At 35.2% G+C, this 23,361-nt stretch overlaps 1 protein-coding gene across 1 annotated transcript in view; it reads right to left on the reverse strand.

Moving 5' to 3' along the window:
* LOC126980016 (NACHT and WD repeat domain-containing protein 2) overlaps positions 1-197 on the reverse strand; it is a 270,439-nt gene extending 270,242 nt beyond the window's left edge. The window contains exon 1 of the mRNA XM_050829637.1: positions 110-197. The gene's annotated coding sequence lies outside the window, so the exon portion shown is untranslated. The remainder of the gene's footprint in view (positions 1-109) is intronic.
* Positions 198-23,361: the final 23,164 nt, after the last annotated feature.

The raw sequence follows: 23,361 nt of genomic DNA on the forward strand, positions 1-23,361 counted from the left end.
TCCCCAACCACAACAATGCGTCGTTAAATCAAGAAATGTCATCGATTTTGCGGTCTATAATTTTATATAATAATACATTTAGTATCTAATATGTAATTCAAAGACTTACTTGTATTCCTATCCGTTGATTTAAAAACTGCACATAACTAAAACACTCGTAGGTATGCGTTTGAACGTATTTCACAACACAACCGTCAGATAGCTCGGTTGGAAGCAACTGATCTAATTCCTCTTGGTTGAAACTGACGTAACGGCAGCCATTTGTCCCCTCGCCCCTTAGCCGCGCCTAGCTTCCGCTAGCTGGAAAAATGCACTATTTAATCAATTTCAGCCGATGAGTGGATTGTAAAAGCTTTATGGTTGTCGTGTGAAGCTTTCCATGAACTGAACAGTAAAAAGTAAGTATGGGGCTTACGTCCGGTGCTTTGCGGGTTAATATTATTCATTTGAAAGCTTTGGTTTTCTTTTTGGCTTCTTGGATTTGTAAAACTTTCGTTTAGAAATTGTTTTTTTACTATTATTCCTAACTGAATTAATATTTGACTTTATAAATGAAGGAATGTCTCAATATCTCGAAATCATGTTGTTTACGTACCTATTACTCCAAGACGCTTGAACTGATTTGGAAAATTCTTTTAATGTTTGAAAGAGTAGGTATACTTCCCATGTAGTCGCATGGTCATCAAGTCAGGATCCGATGATAGAACCCTGGAAAAATCGAGGGATATCCTCATATTTTTTTAGTGACTCGGTTTCGGAAAGCATAATTACTTAATTGGTGAAATGATGATGAAGCCCATGGATGACTCCTCAAAACTTATAGGCAAACAGAACGTTTTTGATTGTTTCAACAACAAGCTTTCCCAGTGGACGGCTCCACGGCAGTGCACATGATGCCGGCTAGATTATGTGTACACAACGGCACCTATTTCTGCCGTGAAGCATTCATATGTAAGCATTACTTATTGTGCTTCGGTCTGAAGGGCACCGTAGCTAGTGAAATTACTGGGCAAACCAGACTTAAAATCTTATGTCTCAAGGTGACGAGCGCAATTGTAGTGCCGCTCGAAGGTTTTGGGTTTTTGAAAAATCCTATGTGGCACTGCATTTTAATTGGCTGGGCGTATCAGTTACCATCAACTGAACGTCCTGCTCGTCTAGTCTCTTATTGTAATAAAAAAATTGTACACCCTTCTATGAAATTCTTGCGGCGGCGTCATGTGCCGGGTTACTGAATACAGGGCAGTCAGATTAAATAAAATGAAGTTATTTCACTTCCAGCAGTTGTTAAGCCACGTTGATCTTTGTTTGTAAAGTAAATTAAACTTAATCAATGTTAAGTACCTGATTTTCATCCGCGTTTGTTCTACAAGGAAAACATTCCGAAAGAATCCTCACAACGCAATTGCTAAGATTCTTTTAAGGCTTCATTAAGGCTTAATTAAGTACTCTTTTTTTATGGTAGAGGAGTAGAAGCGATCGTAACTTGATGTTAACATTCTATTGCTACACCAGAGGAATCATAGGAGCGTTGCCGGCCTTTAAAGCTCATTTTGTGCTTTGTTGATAAAAAATTGATCTAAAACCGTAAAAAACATTTAATTTAAGTGCTAAAGTCGTATATATAAGCGAATAATCACATTTAACTGTCAAAGTTAACACAGGTATAGATTGGATTTATGTATTTTGTTTTATTTATTTATTAGGGCAACTTACAAATGATTCTCTACAATCATGCATGTATGATATATACTATATATACACTAAAACATGGTGTAATCGTTAAGTGTAACCAGGCGATTATTCCGTAACTGTAACAGATTATTACAATTATAATTATGTTTCATAATTAATGATTACATCCTGTATATTTCCAATACAAATAATTCACTCAATGACATTTCATTGCATTTGACAATTCATACAATGAGCGGGCACGTGTACTTAATTTATATGGCAAAACAACGTTTGCCGGATCAGCACTTGTTATTAAATATATAACACACGAATGCTAATAACAATTTAGCTCTTCGTTTTTTTTTATGACAGTAAGGGACACGACTAGCAGGACGTTCAGCTGATAGTTATAGTCGTAACGCTCTGCCCATTACAATGCAGTGCCATTCAGGATTCTTGAAAAAAACAAAAATTCAGAGCGGCACTACAATTGCGCTCGTCACCTTGAGACATAAGATGTTAAGTCTCATTTGCCCAGTAATTTCACTAACTACGGCGCCCTTCAGACCGAAACACAATAATGCTCACATATTATTGCTTCACAACAGAAATAGGCGCCGTTATGGTACCTATAATGTAGCCGGCACCCTGTGCAAAGGAGCCTCCCACTGTCAAACACGTTCTTTTGGTTCACGGCAATAGCTCTTAATGATTAATTACATAAAATTTGCCTATTAGAAGTTGATAATAAGCGCTTCTTCTCTCCTGAAGAAACTCTCATGTCTCATTACCTTTTAGTCGAGATCCCGCAGAGTTGGGTTACATCCGCACCACCGCGTACTGTCAGTTAACATAACACTATGTCAATATAACCTAATTCAAAATTATAAATGTAATACCTCAACTATCACTTATAAATTCAAAGCGAATTTAATCTCATTTTTCTTAAGCAATTTAATCCAACTCGCGATAACAACAATTTCTTTAAAGGCTCTAGACTTTCTCGTCTTTAAGTACGGCAATGACGTTGAGGCATAAAAAGGCGAGAGAAAATTCTTTGTGCAACTTAAATTAAAAGTTCAACTACAGTGAGATACAATGAGTAACATTAGGTTAAAGTAGTGATTTTCATAGTCTATAATAATAGCATTTTTAATACCTTCTTATATAAATAAATTATTTACTTACAATATATTTATATATGGGTACAAATTAAATTTACATACCTTTAACACAAACATTGAACGCAAGTTATTAAGGCTGGTGCATCTAATATACGTAAATTTATATTTATACAAAAAATTCTTCATTACTTTTTAAGAAATAATTTAAGTATATTTTTTAAACACGACTCATATATTGGATGCATTACCTTACAAACTAATTTGTTATGTATATTACAGCCATTGTAAAATACTCTATTTGATTGAAAAGAGTGGTCGTTGAGTATCTTGTATGTTCGTCTCACGAGCTCAACTTTACGACTTTACGAACATATGGTAAATTCAGTAATTTAAAAGAAATATTCAAAAGCGATTCAAAAGATCTTAGTATAAGCCTAATTGAAAAAAGTTTATTTGATTTTGACTTGGACAGAACGGATTCGAACCCGTCACTTTTTGAATATGTCCCAGCGCATTGACCACTAACGACCTAAATACTAACGGACTGATACATATACGCTCAAATTAATTTAATTTAGTTATATTTCATTCTACTGCCTGCTTTTCAGTATTGTATAAAACAAAGTCGCTTCCCACTGTCAGTCCCTTTGTTTGATTAGATCTTTAAAACTACGCAATGAATTTCGATAGAGTGATTGAAGAGGATGATTTATATGTGTAATTCATGTATAATATAGAAGACAAGTTGATAATTTTAGAGGTTTCTAATTGGATGTTGTGAATAAACACATTTTTTGCGCTTACATTAAAAACGGTGGCTGAACCGTACGAGATAATATATCATAATAATGCACAACAGTATTGTAGACCATAAAGAGGTCTACAAAAAAGCCTGCGTTGGTATATTTCTATCTCTTAGGGTAACCCACAATAGCCACATTTTATCCTTTTTACGAGAAATATATAAATTATTTACGGAGCGATTTTAAGCAATACAACATTAATACTATCCAATTAAGTACCTTAAAATCAATTATGCATTTAATATAGATCAAAATGGGGCATATTGATCTATATTAAATGTAATTTAAATGATTATTTTAGAAGACATTATAGATTTACCCCCTTATTCATTATAGTCTGCGAAACTTAAAGCATTGCTAATTCTCACTCTGTCTTCTTCTATTGACCTAAGTCAGAATGAGAAAAAACACTCCTTAGCGGCTGTTTAAAGTTAGCGGACCATTATGAATAAGGGGGTTAAAATACAGGGACATAGTGGTTGCGGCGGTACCGGCGGGAAAACATTAGAATAAGGATCAAGCTTATAGAGTATTGCAATCTGCGAAACCTTTTTTATATATTATCGTCGTTTATTGGTGGTATATAAGTAACGGGAACTTTTGACAGAACGAAGTCTGTCCGGGCAGACACTGTAATCTATATATATAAAAGAGTTTTCCACCGGTAATTGACTCATCACGAAATCTCAGAAACGACAAAGCCTACAAACTTGGAATTTGGAAGGTTGGTTCTTTCTAGGACGTAGGTGTCAGCTAAGTAACAGATTTGAAAAACTTCACCCCTAGGGGGGCGAAAGGGGGGATCGAAGTTTGCATGAAAGTCCTATGTTTTTGAAGTTAGAGACGGGAAAATCGACATTTAAGTTATTAGTTTTAAATAATAAAATCTGTATAAGTCATTTTGGAAAATCCCCTTATAAGGGTGTTTAAATGGGTGGGTATAGTTATTATAGAAACTATAGTTATTTCAACTTGAAATTTAAAATGTAGGAGGTTCTTTATAGGAGGCAAATGCAGAAAAAAAAGATTATATGAAAAAATGGGGTGAAAGGGGGGAGTCGAAGTTTGTATGAAAGACCTATGTTTTTGAAGTTAAAGACGTGAAAATCGACATTTACGCTATTAGCTTTAAATTAAAAAAAAAATTGTATAAGTAATTTATGAATCTTTACACACTGTATTGGAGGTCGATGATGCTGTGCATTATCCTATAGAGTTGTCCTATAGAGCCACTAGGAATACCACCTCACATCATATACCTCAAAGTTGACGCTCCAGTTATTTTAATGCGCAATCTAAACCCTCCAAAACTTTGCAATGGACCAGACTTCAGGCCAAGACTTTGCATAAACATGTGATCGAAGCCACCATTTTTACTGGCGTCGACCAAGAGGAAACTTTAGTCTTTATTCCTAGGATTCCCTTGATACCATCAGATTAACAATTTAAATTGAAACGTCTGCAATTTCCGGTTAAACTATGCTACATCGCGTAGCATAGTTAATAAAGTACAGGGCCAATCTTTGAAACTAGCCGGTATAGATGTCAGAAATGATTGTTTCTTGCATGGCCAGTTGTATGTGGCGTTCTCCAGAGTCAGTTCACCAGATTTTTCTTCAACCCGAAAGAAGGACAAGAAATGTTGTTTACAGGGAAGTTTTTAAAAAAAACGGCTGTACGTTCAATGGATTACCTATTGCAATTTAAACATAGCAACAATTTTTAGTTAAGAATTTATGTTACTCGATAATCTTATTATAATAATAAAAGCAGAATCAAACTTTGTAAACAGCCACTGTATTATTATTATTATTTGAAGAGGGTGGCTATTTCCTAGTCCTAAAAGATTCCTAGTAACACCGCGTCCAAAATTGAACTATTGTGTTCGCCACTCATACTAAAGCTCGTCGTCAAGCCCTGCCGCCTTTACGAACCGCAGTAGTTCCTTGACGCGAGTGTTGCAAACACTATCTGGTGGCATGAAGTAGTCGCCAAAGATTGTGTTACGCTTATGCATTAATGGGCCGCAGTCGCAGAGTAGATGAATAGGTGTTTCTTCATCCTCAAGGCAGAACCTGCAAGTTTTGTCGCTTTTGATGCCGACCACACTGAGGTGCTTGTTTAGGCGACAGTGCCCGGTTAGCATCCTAGTGAGTATGCATAGATTTTTCCTGTTCAAAGATAGGGCTTCATTCGCATAGCTGCTGTTGAATGTCCTTATCAGTGCTTTAGAGTGGTTTAAACCTGAAGAGTTGTTCCAGCGTTTAAGTGCTTCTTGTTTACATTGGTTACTCAGGGTGTGTCGGATGGCGCTCTTAGGCAGTCCACAAATGGGTTCCGGATCATATTGGACTGCTTTAGCCCCAGCTCTTGCGAGCTCATCGGCCATTTCATTGCCTATGATTCCGGCATGCCCTGGGACCCATCTGAGAATCACTCTGTTTTTCATGCCTAATGAATTCAGGCATTCAACGCAATTATTGACTAACTTAGACGACGTCAAGTCAGCGTCTAAAGCCAACAATTCTGCCTGACTATATGATTGAAGTAGCCTTTTTGGATATTGGTTTCCGCGCATTCCAGGATGGCGTACACCTCTGCTTGAAATATGGAGGTAAAGCTTCCCAGGTTTGTGCTGGATTTAAACCTGGGGCGTTCTCCATAGACCCCACAGCCAACTTCATTTTCCATTTTGGACAATTTTGTCAAACAGCCACTGTACATCTCAGAAATTATTTCTTTCACGACCAGTTGTACCTACATGGAGGCAATAACAATATATAAAATGAAATTTTGTTTACGGAGAAGTTTGGAAAAAATAGATCTGTCAGTACTTTATTCCAAAAAAAAATGTTAATTGCGACCTCTTTAGGTATGAACCGCACTTCATAAGTGCGGTTTTTACTAGCGGTAGGACTTTTATCGTTAAGTTTGATTGCCCTTCCAGCAGGAAAATAATCTCATAGGAAATCAGTAAGTATGCGCGGACGGAGTCACGAGAAACTGCTAGTATTTATATACAATACAACTTCTTGTATAAAGTTCCGTATCTTACCGCAAGGCATATTGAACGGCAGAGTGATATAGGACATAGGACGGAAGGCATCAACTAGCGCTCTCGTAATGAGGATGCTCGGTTCCGCGACTGCTAGCTTGGTGTTCGCTATTTGACTATTCAATGCGTTGCAGGGCTGCCAGTTTCACAATAAAAAATTAAAACAAATTTATACAAATATGTTAAAAATATTCCGTGCGTACAAACTACACATGTCAGAAATTAAACCTGCATTGTGCTAGGATGTACATTTCAACCACTATGAAAGACATTACTATCACCGCTACCACATTTATGTTTATCTGGTGTCTGTGATGTTTATTTATTGTACCAACAAAGTATACATTAGTAGGTACATACAAAATAATATTGACAAAAATACAAGCTGAGTGCTACTTCAGTTATGGGGAGAATAACATTCAAATATTTAGTAATAAGTCGTGCGCATGACGTCAGAATATATTAGGGTATACTCGCGTCACCAATAAGACAATCTCTTCTTCAACTATGATCGCCTGGTACCTGCTTCTATTCTCATTTTCTCCCACTCTTTTTAGTGTCGCTTTTTCGTTTCATCGACTTTCAAATCACAACGATGCTAAAGTAGCTATCACTTCAAAATATCTAATACTTCCTTCCGAGATTATTTCAATGACATGGATATGGAGAGCCTTAAGAAGAAACATGAATGGCCGTTTTCTATTCTAAGGTTCTCGAATCTTTTCTTCTTGAGTTTATTTCTGTCCCAACATAATTTGCAAAAAATTCAATAGCATGATTATCTATCTCTGTCTGTTTTGCTTTTGACGATATTTTTGTTTCTGTAAGTGCTAGAGTGGAACTAACTTGTGCGCTGGGCCTAGAAATGGTGGACAACTTTACCTACCTGGGTTCCAACACAAGTAACGATGGTTCGTGCGAGAGGGAAGTGTGCAGGAGAATTGGCATGGCTAAGACCGCTATGTCTCAGCTTGGAAGAATCTGGAGAGATCGCAACATTTCCGCAAAAACTAAGACCAAACTGGTACGGGCCCTAGTATTTTCGTATGGCGCTGAAACTTGGACACTGAAAGCTGCATACCGCAAACGCATTGACGCCTTTGAGATGTGGTGCTGGAGAAAGATGCTCCGTATCCCCCGGACCACATTTCGGTCTAATCTCTCCATACTGCGTGAACTCAGGATCTCCTCGCGATTGTCTTCCGAATGTCTGCGCAGAGTCTTAGAATACTTCGGTCACATCGCAAGGAAGGACGATGGAACCTTGAGAGGCATTGTGGTCGGCAAAATAGATAGAAAGAGGCCTCGTGGACGCAGTCCAACACGATGGTCCGACCAGATCCGCTCCGCCCTCGACTCTACGGTTCACAATGCCTTTCACACTGCCAGAGACAGGAATAGATGGAGAGCGATTATAAGAGAGAAAGTGATACAGAAGGGTGGTCACCACCCTTAGTACTGAGGATTACGACGCAGGGAGAAAGTGCTAGAGTAATTCAAACAGTGCTTACAAAGACTAAACCATACAGGCCGCAAATAGTACGCAGGCTTAATGTACAAATCCGACATCAATAAGCACAAAAATTAAAACAGACCGACACATAATATTTCCTTCCCATTAAATTTTAAAAATTTCGTTACGAGTGGTTTATTTTTCTAATGTTATTTGTCCTTATCGCACTGATTTCCAGACAACACGTGAGTTAGGCCATATTAATTATGTACCTACTTGATATTGTTTCACGAAAGTTGTTATAATTTAATTATCCTATTAATTTTGACGTACATAAGTAATAATATACTTATTGAGCTTCAATAGCCGTTTAATTGGTTCGCTTTCGTAAGCTCGTTTTTTATAGCTTCAAGGAATCGTAAAAAACTCATGATTTTATTTTCTTTATTGATTTATTTGCTCAAAGCCCACCAATACATGATACGCTAATCAAAATTGTTAAAATCGAGAAAATTTATTGGATGAGAACTTTTTTAATGTCAAGCAACATTTTAGTTTAGTTACCACGTTGTCATTATCCACTTCAGTGGTGGTTTGGTGGGGTGGTGGGTGGGGATACCAGGTACCATTTTTGTGAAAAAAGGTGTTAAAAAACCGGCACAAATGTATCAAGATAAACTTCTTGAGAAGTGTGGTAAGCCTGTTAACAACAACATGTTCCATAGCCAAGAATGGTTATTCAGCAAGAACCAATACCGGTCATAAAGCTCGATGCTCATTAGCCTGGTTGTAAATGATCTTTTCTGAGTTAGAGCTGAAGAGTTGCCATCCTATAATCCCGATCTTAATCAGCTGAATTATGATTAATGGTCGTTTTTAGAAAATATGGCATACATGTGATGATTTTTTTATGAAAATAAGGGACAAGACGAGCAGGACTTTCAGCTAATGGTTATTGATACGCCACGTCCATTACAATGTAAAAATTCTGAGCGGCGCTACAATTGCGCTCGTCACCTTGAGACATAAGATGTTAAGTCTCATTTATTCTCCCAGTACTTTCACTAGCTACGACGCACACCGAAACACAGTAATGTATACAGATTACTGCTTCACGGCCGAAATAGGCGCCGTTGTGGTACTAAAAATCTAGCTGGCATCTTGTGCAAAGTTGCTTCCCTTAACAAACAGTTTGTTATTTTTTAAGTGATATCCCCCAATTCTGGGATTGAGTACACAAAAGTGATTTGTAGCAAAATTTATGGACGATGAGGGATTCTAGTCCGCTCCTCTCAGGTTTCGTTCCGGCGGTCTTACCAACTAAGCCAATCATTCGAATTTCGAGGTTTGTATTCAAAATAGCATTTATTAACCTTCCCTTGATAAAGTGGTTCTGAGCACACAACAAATTTTTGTATTTTAAATATTCATTCACAACAAAGAATTAAATACGATGGGAAGACTACACCAACTGTCAAAGTCAAAGTTTTTATTTGCATAAACATGTTGGATTGATGCTACATAAATATTATAAAGTACATGTTTGCCACATTTATGACGTGCAAATTTTATAAAATACATTTCTAAATCATTAATTAGTAACAATAATATCAATTTAACAAAAGATTAGTAGCAGTATTAGTATAGTATATAGTCAAGTTTTTAGTAATAATAAAAATATTCATCTAATGAATATAAGCAGTTTTCACTAAGATATATTTTCAATTTAGATGAGAAATTCCTATTTGACGATACCTCTCTTATTATTTTTGGGATGTGATTATAGATTTTTATGCACATACAAAAACAGTTTCTCTGAAATAATGTAATTCTACAGCAAGGTACTTGTAGTTTGGTGGGGTCCCTGGATGGGAAAAGAGAAGCCAACTTCAAATGTCACGAGGGGCTGCTGAAAACCAGGGTTGTGTTGGTGTCTTCTGTACTGACCAACAATGTCCTGAGTCAGCTCCTGTTAGCAAAAAATCACGCGCCGCACAGTTCTTTTTAATTTTATAATTTTAATTTTTTTTTTAATTATTTTTATCTATTTCATTTAATTTTGTATTTTAAGATTGTAATTAATATTGTAAATTGAAGGTGTGTGTTTTTATTGCTAATAAAGTGTTTTCTATTCTATTCTATTTAAAATGCTACCACTAAAAAATTATCACGAAAATTAATATTCAAACTGCTGCGTTACAACCCTAACGCGCTGCATGATTCATACATTTTTAAGTTTGAAAACAAATGGAGAGGTGCGATTCCATCAATTATTATTTATTATATACAATTAGTTATGGAATTCATTGCTCTTGTTTACGATTCATCAATATATTTACAGTTACGGTTTACTATAAAAGATTCCGCAAGTAAGATCTAGTGTCGTCATAAAACATATATCTCCTTGATAAAAGCCAGAACGGAGCTATTGATAAAGCTCGTAGTGCGTGAAGTTTATTTACAATTTTACTACATTATTCACCGAACTAATGAATGAAATAGATGGAGCAAACATCGACGATCAAGTCATCTCTCTCTTATTCTTTGTCGTTGCGTAGAGATGTGGGTTCTCTCTGCATCTTCTACCGTATTTATCACAGGTACTACCCGCATCAGGTTGACGTCTGGCATTCCACTATTGCGCAAGAAATTTCTTGTCTCGCATGGCCACTTTGTGTAATCAATTACCGGTTGTTGTTTTCCCGAACCGATACGACTCAGGGACCTTCAACAAAAGAGCATAGACAGATAGACTTCCACCTTAAAGGCTGGCAACGCATCTCTTGACGTTGTTGTTGCGGATGTCCATAGAGGTTGCCTCACCACTCCCAATTGTTACTGTAACATAATTGGTTCCCTTAATCTTAATTTCTACAGCCCTCCTCCTATTTCAGTAAAAAAAAATATTGTACCGAAAAAAATAAGCCCATTGCCCGTTCTTCTCAGATCTGAGGCATAATTTTTCGAATACTCAGTACTTATTTTGTAAGTGATTTAAAATCACATTTTGAATAAAAATATTTGATTTCTGAATTGATGCCCACATCGATATTTCGGAAATTAGTGGTTTTTCCGCTAGTAATTAATTTTTATAAGGTTCGCACCCTCAAAGGGTAATTTAAAATTAATGAAAAATTAACATCTACCCTATTTGTTGTTGCTATTCATAGCTATTGTCACGTCGTAGTAAATTATTAACTTTTCAGGACAAGAAGACGTTTTTAGTGTAAACATCGAATACATAGTTACTTTTTCAGAGTTTTACTTTTATTATTATTTTATGGCAATGTAAATAAACTTTTTTCAGTTTCAATATATAATTTAAACCACACAATATTATCTTTTTTTGAACTTCCAAATTGTATTGGCGCGTGCGTAGGAAAGCATATGATATTAAAAATGAAAATCGGTGATGGTGAAATATAGACAGACATACCTGAGATTACCCCGCTAACACTCTAGGAACTCCTGGTGCTAAATGAGTGTTACTGTCCTCTCGGCATTTGTAGAAAAGATGTATGAGTTGCATTACACAGAGAACTTAATGCGATGCGATTAGGTCGTTGACCACTGATGAATTATTATAATTGTTCCCGGTGACAATTTTGCTATTTACCGACCCAAGAGACAACTGGCCTTAGATTAGCCACTCAGATACCAATGCGTCTGTTGTCTATGGGTCTATCTCTCTATGTCTTTTCTACAGGAACTGTCTGCACTATAATTTGCCATAACACAAAATTAGAAAAGAGAAGAGATAATTCCGGTGCATCCACAAATATTTCTTTAATTCTACTAGAGCGTTGTCTATATTTTCTCGGTCTGTGCACTATTCCAACTAGTGATGCTAAATCCGAACGGTTCTAGGAATGTTTTAAAACTTCTACTACCCTCAGTGCGTTGAACTCGTAAAGTCGTGTTGCCAATTGCAATCGTAAAACATTTTGTTGACGATTTTCAAATTTAGATGAACCGGCTTTTGCCCAGCGTCGTGCAAGATTTCAAAGCGGGATGACGAATTATTTCTCGGTGACAGCTCGCGCCAGCTTAAGAAAAAGCTTTAGGTAAAACGTAAAAATGTCATAAATTTAATTAACTTAAAACCAATTTTTATAAAAAAATGCAAAACTTGTGACAAGACAAAAATCAATACTTCTTAAAAAGGCAGTTATTTTTCTCAAAAATGTTTCAATTTAAGCTTTGTTTTGAAAGTAAAAGTCGCTCTAAGAATAAAAAGACGGTGCAAGAAAATATTGTTTTTTATAAAAACTTTTTTTTTAATGTTTTTAATTATCTTTTTCTTCTAGTCTTCTCAGTACCCCTTCATCTGATACCCATATCGTGCGGAGTTCATTAAAGATATCTGTACTATTAACTGTTGCAGAATTCCATCTTGAACCATGAAGCCACATAGGCTTCAGAGACTTTTACTATACTGTTTTCCTTATAGTAAATTTTTTGAAGTGATAACTTCTGTAGCCGCGTTGGACACTTTTTGATAGGGGAAAAACTTATGGGTTCGCGTCAGACATGCTCATGACTGGCACACGCAATAAATAAATAATTAAAAAAATAAATCTAATATATATAGTTAGACACTTTTTGGTTGGGTGAAATCTCGTGAGGTCGCGTCAACGAAATGCAACATTGTGTATGTCTTATAAGTGAAATTGAATGGGTTTAGTGAAAAGTTCTGTGTGTATATACTGTGCATTGTTGAAATAGTGTTTTTGTTTGATTAATATATTATTGAAAATAAGTTTTAAAAATAAATTAAAATTTATAGTTTAATTGTTTTAAACATTATGGAAGTTCAAATGTTTATACTTTCTCTTACCTATCCTAAAGCACAGAACAAAATGTTTGGATTACTTGAATCTAATTAAACCTTAATTATTAAATTCTTTCTTAATTTAATTAAACCTTAAGCTGAGAATCGTTTTACGGATACCTCACATGACACGACCGAAAATTCAGTTAATACTGCGAAGTATTCGTTAAAATTAACGTCGCTACAGAAATTTCTTTTTAAAATTTAAGTGCAATCAGTATTTTCACAAGAAGTGCTGTAAGTAGGAACTTATAGAGTAGTTTCCCGAGTCTGTAGCTTAGCCAACGTCAACGCTCTGCTTGTTGGATCGCTTCCAATAGCTTTTAACTCCATGTTTTTTGTTAGTTATTAACTCTGGAACATGCCTCGTAGTATGGTTGATAAGTTTACTGCAAATCCATACACTGTAAAGCATTTGAAGGTTTATATTATTTTTGCATGTATCTAAATATGCTCAGATAATTTTATTTTTATGACAATAAGAGACGAGACTAGCAAGACGTTCAGCTGATGGTAATTGATACGCATAATGGGAACATTAAAATTCAGTGCCACTCAGGGTTCTTAAAACTCCAAAAAATCTAAGCGGCACTACAATTGCGCTCGTCACTCCGAGACATAAGATGTGACGTCTCATTTGCCCAGTAATTTCACTAGCCACGGCGCCCTTCAGACTGAAACACAATAATGCTTACACATTACTGTTTCAAGGCAGAAATAGGCGCTGCTGTGGTACCCATAATCTAGCCGGCATCCTGTGCAAAGGAGCCTACCACTTTTGGAACAACACTGCACATACAGTTAGTTGTAATAATAATATTTCCTATAATATGTTACGTGGAAGCGTTGACTGGTATAGCGACAGCGATTAGGTTAAAGTTGCGACAGGATATGATTAATGATCATTGGTTACGAGCTTGAGCTAACAACGCTTGAATGAATAATATGTTAAAAGGGTTTTCATTACTTATACACTTAACTTCTCAAGTTACTTCTTTTTAGCATTCCGCAAGCGAAGAGTAACTTGGATTCATACGCATAAAACTCCGCTGATAAAAGACATTTTAAGACACAAATTTATTTTCTCAAAATTGATTCCTTTACAAATCTTTTTACAGCAGCTACAGCTGGAAGTTTAATAGAATTCATCAAGAGTGTGAGTGTAGGAGAACCAAAGTTACCGACATAGCCCAAATGATTGCGAAACTGAAGTGGAGTGGGCAGGGTACATTGTTCGACGGACAGATGGCCGTTGGGGCATAAAAGTCCTCGAATGGCGACCACGTACTGGAAGACGCAGTGTTAGTAGGCCCCCCACTAGCTGGACCCACGATTAGGTCAAGATTGATGGAATTCGTTGGATGAGGGCAGTGCAGGACTGATCGTCGTGGAAATCTTTGGGGAAGGCCTTTGTCCAGCAGTGGACGTCTTCCGGCTGATGATGACGATACGACAAATATAACAAGTGTGTGTTTTCAGTGATGACATATGTAACGCAGACGTCGCTTTCTATCGGCCTTATGAGAAAGCTTATGGTCGCCCAGGGGCAATTAGTTTCCCTGCGAGATTCAATCAGAAATGATGAGACCCGTAGGAGAACCAAAATCACCGACATGATTGTCCACTATAACTACATACTAGCTAAGCCAGGGGCCAAGGGCAAGCCACATAGCCCGAAGTACAGGTAGTTGTTGGGGCAGTAAAGACCTTGAATGTCGACCACATACTGTTAGATGCAGTTGTGTTAGGCCTCCTACAAGATTGACCGATGATCTGGTCAAGATAGCACGAACAGGTTGGATGAGGAGGGGATCACAGGACCGATCTCCAAAAATAAAAACGTGGATTGAAACTTGATTTGCAACATATATTTCTTTTCTTTGTTTCAGTATTTATGGCAAGACATATAGTAAGTACATAATTATTCGAATATTATAAGGTTTATTATCGGATAAGCTTTGTTTAATTATCTGGTAAGCCGATTCGAATATGATTCGGTGGAGTTTAATTTTTGCTTTAATATTCAAGTCTTCGATATCAAAATATTGACAGCACACTGCGTAACTTAAGTTGCAATCCATTTAAAATTTCTCTTAACGTTTCCTCAAAGTTTTCCATTTACACAATATTTCATTCACTTTTGTACGCCGCGATGAAGGCATGCATTTCAAAATACGTTTCATTGGTATTAAGTCCCGTGGGATCTTGTGTAAGCGGTGATAAAATAGCGCTTAGACGGGGAAAAACTTTTCAAGGAGAAGTTGGGAAACGTTCAAACTATATTCATATTCAAATGAATCTACTTTCTGAATATTAAATCTTAGTTTACCAATGAATAACTTTGAACACAATGGTTATATTCTTAATTCTTCTATAATATATATAATGAAATCTTGGTCATTGTTTGAGGCTCTTTCACGCCTAAATCACTTATCGTATCGACATAAATCTACCACTACTCGATGCGAAATTTATCTTAGATAGTTTATGGCTACTTATTTTTTATTGTTAAATTTATTTCCTTTTAAAATTCGCCCAGCGAAGCGGGCGGGAACAGCTATTCTTCTATATATATGACGACCCATATAGCCGAAGTGACCCTGACTACATTTATATGATAAATATGAATGTTTGTTTCCGAGTCATGGATGTTTATATGTATTTATGTATGTTTAAGTAAGTATATTGTATTAAATATATCGTTGTCTTGTACCCATAGTACGAGTACAAGCTATGCCTAATTTGGGGCAAGATAATTTGTGTAAAAGTGTGTCAATATTATTATTATTGATTATAATGAAAATGGTATTTATTTGAGGCTCTTTCACGCCTAAACCACTGATCGTATCGACATGAAACCACCACCATTCGATGCACCATTTATCTTAGATAGTTTATGGCTACTTTTCGAATTCCAACGTTCCTTCATTAATTTATTTCCTTTTAAAATTCGCCTAGCGGCGGGAACGACTAGTTTAAATATAAAACGAGACAAAAGACCGTCACATCAAATCGTATCACAAGGCAATATTAGGTGTGATTCTTCTGGTATAGCAAGAAAAAGAAAGTGATCACTTAGTTAGTTAAATAAAATACTTTCTAAAGGATTAAAAGCGTATAATCGTACCTGTGTGTTTACCTACATTAGGTTTTCATGTAAACGTTACATTTTTAGTATTATTTTATTTAACCCGACGTTTGGTTACCTCTTCAGAGCACGTTTCAACGACAGGTGTCGTTTCTGCATTTGTAAATGTAGTTTTTGAATTAATTGCATATCCATTTTTTATTTATTTAATTTCATACCTTATATAGGTTTTTATGAATTTGGGTTGTATGACATTCTTTTCCAACAGCTCAGCCTCTATATTAAGTTATTTGTACTAAATAATTGCGAATGATCAGTTATAACATAGGTAGGTACTTTGCTTAAATGAAACTTGGCTTAATCATATAACAAAAGAAAGTTAATTTTAAGGTGTTCTATTCTAAGCTTATATATACATACTTACTGTATAAATTACTTAGGCTATAATTCTTAAATTTATTGTACTTAAGATAGATGACTCAATATAATATTTATGAATATCTTAAAATACTAAATCAGTTTTAATAGTGAAGTGTGAACACATCTGTTTATCACAGCCGGATGGTGTAAGTTATAAGATGCAGAGATTTAACAACTGTAGGTATAATACATAACTTTATTTTTGCTTAAATTTATCGTTTGTGGCGGTGTCGTGGAGCAGGTCCTTCCCTTCTGCAATGTGGTCCTTTATGGCTGTGAATGGATGTTGCTTAGTTTGATTGGTCGATCTTTTTCAGCACAAGATATATTCGAGATGTGGTGTTGGAGGCGAAATGTTTAGAATACCTTGGACAGGACCTTAGAAACCCACCACTAAATCGATCCTGAACCAGATCTGATAAAAACTGGCTTGTCCAACTTATGCAGACAATGTATTCCAATGGATTCCTAAAATAACAATAAGTTAAATATATATTATTTTGGAACAGTTTTTTTCGGATTTTTCATTTTCTTTACCGTTAATAAAAACATGCATTTAAACCACCCTGTGCACCTCCGTTATTTGGTCTGTACGTCTATAAGGATATAAAACTATAAACATAATGAATTGAATAAATATTTTAATGTTCAATGACTTTTTGGCAATTTCTAAAAATGGCAATAATGTAATAATGTATTTAGATCTTCGTTTGCTTATGACTTGGTAGCAATAAAATGGCATTTTTATATAGACAATAAGTAATTTATGTCTTTTTAGCTGTTTATGATTCACTATTTACCTCCCGAGACGTCGTTCACGTAAACGGCATAAGCACAGATTAAAAAGAATTCTTAGGCCGTACAGGCGATGAGTAAGGGACAATGACGTTCTATACATTTTTTTTAAATATATATTTATTAATAAAAAACAAATTTTACATTGTGGTTTCAAAGCAATAAAAACCACTGATCTTTGTACAATTGCTAAATTAAGTCTACACCAACAGAGTTAAATTAATAAAAGAAAAAATAGTTCACAATAGTTAGAAACTTAGCTATACATTATAATTTTATAAATAAAAGTAAAAGTACTTGATACAATTAATAGTTAAGCATGATAAGTTGATCGGTGGTCAGTCAAGTCTTATATACGGCCGTTTTCAATAACCTATCTATCCTTAGTTAAAATTACTAGAGGTAGACAAATTTATCCTTTCACGCTTACTTACATTACTTATTTCAATAATCTATCGACATAAAGCATTGGACTATAACTAATAATATAACTATATTGGACATAACTATGGATAGATAAGATCTTGTCATTAAACGGTGATAGCAATATATCCGTAACTAGAGCAGACTTTTTAGCAGACTTATCTTATTTCAAATATTATACTTACAGTAAGTATATAAAATAAACATGTGTGGTGGACGAAGTTTCTTAATATTAATTAATTCTCTATTACACTAGACGTTTCAAAGTAAATGTGGCTACAGCTTTTGCGTTCTATATATATGGACACATCATTCGCAGTCTGATAAAGTAACGGCAAAAGTGTGCTTAGAGACAATGTAAGCACACTTTTTTCCTTAGTCGTGTGTTAACAATGTGTGCTATTAATAAATAAATAAATAAAATAGCCTTTATTATTACTAGTGACTTAATTTTTTTTTCTTATAAATAAAACTTAAATTATCTTAACTAGTAATTTGTCTCTCGACAAAGGCCTCCTCTAAAGACTTCCACCTTATTCGGTCTCTGGCTACTCTCATCCAGTCCGGTCCTGCTATTCTTTTAAAATCGTCCGCCCACCTTCTAATCTGTCTACCTTTCCTTCGTTTCCCGTCTCTTGGATACCATTCTGTAACGGTTTTTGTCCATTTCTCTTTCTCTTCCCTCAGAATGTGTCCAGTCCATTTCCACTTTTGCTTTTGACAGAGCTTGTGTGCGTTTTTGAATTTTGTCTGACTCTTTATGTTTTCTAACGTAACTTTGTCTCGTCTCCGAACTCCAATTACACTTCTTTCTATGGAGTTTTGGCACACTTTTACTTTTTCCGAGAGATGGTCTGTTAGAGCCCAAGTTTGACATCCATATGTTAGACATGGGAGTATACACGTGTTATAGACTTTTCTTTTTATTCCTATAGGTATTTCGGGGTTTTTCATGATTTCACTCAAAGACCAGTATCTTTTCCATGTATTACAAATGCGTCTGTCTATTTCTTGCTTCATGTTATTTCTAGGGGTTATTAACTGTCCTAAATAGATATATTCTGTGACATATTCTACTGTTTCATTGTAAACTACTATCGAACCAGTTAGGCCGGATGAGTTGGTCAAGATTTTCGTTTTGGACGCATTTATTTGCAAGCCGGCTTTGCTGTGTGCTATTAAAAGTACTTAAACCTTCAAAAAAAGCGCGTACAGGTCTGGGGTCTGAACGGCGTCGTAGCTAGTGAGATTACTGGGCAAATGAGACTTAAAATCTTATGTCTCAAGGTGACGAGCGCAGTGTTAGTGCAGCCTAGAATTTTTGGGTTTTTCAAGAATCCTGAGCGGCACTGCATTGGAATGGGCAGAACGTATCAATTATCATCAGCTGAACGTCCTGCTCGGCTCGTCCCATATTGTCATTTAAAAAAATGTATAGTAGAGGCTTTGTTCGTCTTTACGCTCCTACATTGTAAGTCAATACCAACCAACTCCTGAATTTTCATTTGCCATAAAAATTCCATAAGGAACATTCGTCCAATATAAGGTTCTACAAAACAAAGCATAAATTATACCGCTTAGAACCCCTGTTACAGAATCTCATAGAATCTTAACATTAAACCGGCCTTTAATTCGATTTTATTACACGAACAATGTAAAAGCCATTTTACTAGATCATAATAACAAAAAATAATTAAAATGACGTCATAGTAGCTGGGGTGCGCCGTAAGGCTGCATTCATAATGGACTCCAGCTTAATGCGGTTAAATTGGGTCAGCCTTTAGAATTACGTGAAGAATATTATTTGAAATAATTATGGCATTTGTCGAGTGGATGAAATGGAATAAAAGGGAAGTTTTAATCTGCATGCAGATCTTGGACGAGGAATGAATTTAACATGCAAGTACAGAGACGCGCTATCAATGGTGATTTTACTATTTTCATTGTACTCTTGTCATTTTCCTACAGTCATAATCAGAAATAATAAAAAAAACAATAATAATAATAAAATATGTGTGTGTATATCAGAGTATAAAGATAAGAAGTAAAATTTAATTTAATTTTTATTTTATTTTATTCGGGAAACAAACAGTATAACTTAATACACTTAAAAAATATAACTTAAAATATAAATCACTGACCCTGATAAAAGTTTCCACAATTAAATAGTACATAGAAAAATGCGAGCAAATTAATGACAATTTAAAAGTACCTATTTGTAATGAAAATTTTCTTTATAAATATATCTTCATAAAAAAAATTTCTTTATTATATCATTTTACTACTACTTGGAATTTCACAGAAATTGGTTAGATAAGGCTTTACAAAAATCCGTATTAAATTGAAGCTATTTTATAACTATAGACATGCATATAAGTGTGCATTTTTATTTTATCACTTTCAATGTAATATATTATTATTTACGTCACTATACTGAATTTTGATAAAAAAAAAAACAAAATGGCGCGTACCCAAAAATCATGACGACATTGCTATAAAATTTCTCTCATACTTCGATAAAGAAGTTCAATTCAATAAGCCTATTTATTCCGAAACTAACATACCATAATTTTTAAATAAAATTTACAAAATATCTCTAATTTCAGCGTGCCTCCTGGCATAGGCCTCCTCTAAAATTTTACATTATTTCCTATCTCGCGTTGCTCTCCTCCAGTTAGGACCCGCTGTTAACTTTATTTCATCCTAACATCTTGTAAACTGACTACCTCGGCTTCGCTTGCCATCTTGCCTTCGATACCATTCAGTCACTGCCTGGCATCATTTTCTATTTGTGTCTCGCGTGTCAAGTGACTTACCCATCCCCATTTCTGTGCGTCTATTTTTTCCAGTATTTCGGTGAGTCATAATCACAACTAAGTAGGTCAAAATTAGCTTGAACATACATTGCCTAAGTAACTGCTATTATTTTATTAGTCACAGAAAGTCTACCAATTGTCATACAATCTTTTTCGTGCAAATATAAACCTGTTTTTTATGATTTTAATACAATTATCAGCAGAGAGAGTCATGAATCAATTCTGCCAATGGTACGATGAGTGTAATCTGTGAATGTCTCCACACTTCCAACTAATTTGACCCTATTTTTTTATATGCGTATTCGATGACACTGCTTAAGAACTGAACCGATCTTTGAACTGATCGTGAACCTAATTTTATATAACCTATTTTGCTTAGTTCAAACAGCTTCTTTGTACAGAAAAGAAAACCACCACAGAGCCGCCTCTTTCGGTCTTCAAGCAGTAATGTGCGAGAACAAATGTGTTTTGCTTTAAAGCGCGCCGTAGGAAGTGAAATTACTGCGATAATAAGACAACCTTAGATAAGTTATACTTCTAGATAATTTAAATAATAGCTAGCTTTAAAAATAACAATTTAATTAATTTAAATTTAATGAAACCACAATAATATAATGCATTATACTTCGATAAAGTCACAGTGTGTACATATCCTAAGTTTGTTTGAAAGACGGGCGCGGCGGGAAGTGGGCGCGTGCTTCAGCCAACCGACAGTTACTGATGAAGCGAATATCATATAACATTTTGATTGCATGCTATGCTATGCACGCGGCTTTGCTTGACTTTGTACCTTTTCCGAGAATGCATATGGGAGTTTTCACATTAGCCGATAATTATAACGATACGATATCGCAGATAGTAGTCTATAAGTTATCTGTGACTCTGTGAGGCGAAATATTTAACGCAGCTATCCCAATTCTATGTCGTTCTATACATATAAGGACAAGTTATTCGCAGTCTGCTAGCGGAACGGCAAAAGTGTGCTTAAAGCGTGCTTAAATACAATGTAAGCACAGTTTTCTCCTTAGTCGTCAACTGTCTCTGTACCACTGTACGAATAAAATCTGAACTGAATAAATGTTTTATATTTGTTTAAGGATTGGTCTCCTCTGCCCTCCACCTAGATACCGCAGTTGTATTCGCAAAGTGGGGCAACTATTACTACGCCCTAAATGCGCGTACTCGAGCCAGTCAAGAACAATGTGTGACGTTGACGTGCCACATGTTTTGTTAAATTTTCTAATAATTGCAATTAAAATGTCGGGTTGCATAGTAAAACTTTGTAAAAATAATACTACAAGAAATAAGAAAGACACTGGGATCACATATAATCAGCAATTATTTTGTATTTTATTAATTTCAATGTTTTAATGAGTTTCATAATAACACGAAGCGTATGTTACAAAATTTGAAAGATGACATTGAGTGTCAAGATGCTACGCACACAAGCATCGAATGGTTGCCGTAATAAAAAAGCTATTGTTCTTAGGTAGTGAGGGTATCTAGTTAGAGCGCAGCGGATACTGATCCTTAATCTAAGTGTTTTACATTCCAGGAGATCTACTCGCAAAATCGACATCGACACATTCGGAACGATACGATAATACTCAGAATATATCGCAACTATCCTACTCTAACAAATGTTCGAATTCCTTATCGTTTATCGTTACCATGGACTAATATTTTGATTTTTTTACGATGTTAGTATGAATGAAATTGCTATAAAATTAAATGAAATATGTTCAAACCTAAACATTATCTGTGCTATGTCGCTGATAAGTGTCAAAAGTCAAAACATAGTTTAGGCGCTAAGGACCATGCCAGACTCTGCACCACCAATTTGGTATCATTAACAAATAATGTTAATTTAAAAAAAATATGTAATGAATATAATATGACCATTTAACATTGAATAAATAATACAAAACTTGGGGATAATAAAATGTGAAAAAAAGTAACTCAACCCTTCTCATCGACTTCCTATTTCTCAGGCGGCCATTTGCATTATTTCTACGCATAAAAAAATCCTGTTGAATAGTAAATCACATATAATTATCTCAATAATATTTATTAAGTATGTATATTGTATGGCAAATATATCTATACAACTTGAAACGATAATAGCATCGACAGCCTAGAAGGTGTCGTTGAGATTATCGTAAAAGTGACGTTTGATTATTTGTGAAATTCAAATATTCGTCTCTGACATTTTCAACTAAAAGTAGGGTTAGGACCGACACTATCGAATAATGTTTCGTTCGTTCAATCGTCGTTTCGACATTGAATACGATGTAATTAGAGTAGGATTCGACACAACTAATGCCACGATTTATCGAATATCGATTTTAGGAGTAGGCCCCCTGCTCATTAACCAATAATATTTTAAACAACTGGATTAGACGCGGCAATGTATAGATATTCAGTCAACGCTTATTATTTTGGCATATTCCACATTTCGGCTTTGTTTTTATACGACGTGATATGTCTATATGTATAGAAATTAGAATGTCATTGGTATACCATATAATATCTTGTTGACTATCTATATGGTGTGTCTGTTTGTGATATTAACTGGCTAAGGTTCGGTTAATGCTCTGATTGAAAATAATTGATAACACAACTACAAATTAATGCGTAACAGAAAAACGGATAGGAAAAAAATTGATTTTCATATAATTTCATCGGAGTCACCAAAACAATCATGCAAAAAATGGGTGAACTTGTGTAATGTGTGTGTTCAAAGTTAAAAGCGTTTTAAGCATCAAATATTTCAGAAAAAAGAGTTATTATGAATAGAATGTATAAATATAAATTATCGTATATTGGATGCATTAACCTTTAGAGCTTGAATTCATTGTTTGTGTAAGGATGCTTCG

The sequence above is a fragment of the Leptidea sinapis genome, chromosome 4 (genome assembly GCF_905404315.1).
Source record: "Leptidea sinapis chromosome 4, ilLepSina1.1, whole genome shotgun sequence".
Taxonomy (NCBI): Eukaryota; Metazoa; Arthropoda; class Insecta; order Lepidoptera; family Pieridae; genus Leptidea; species Leptidea sinapis.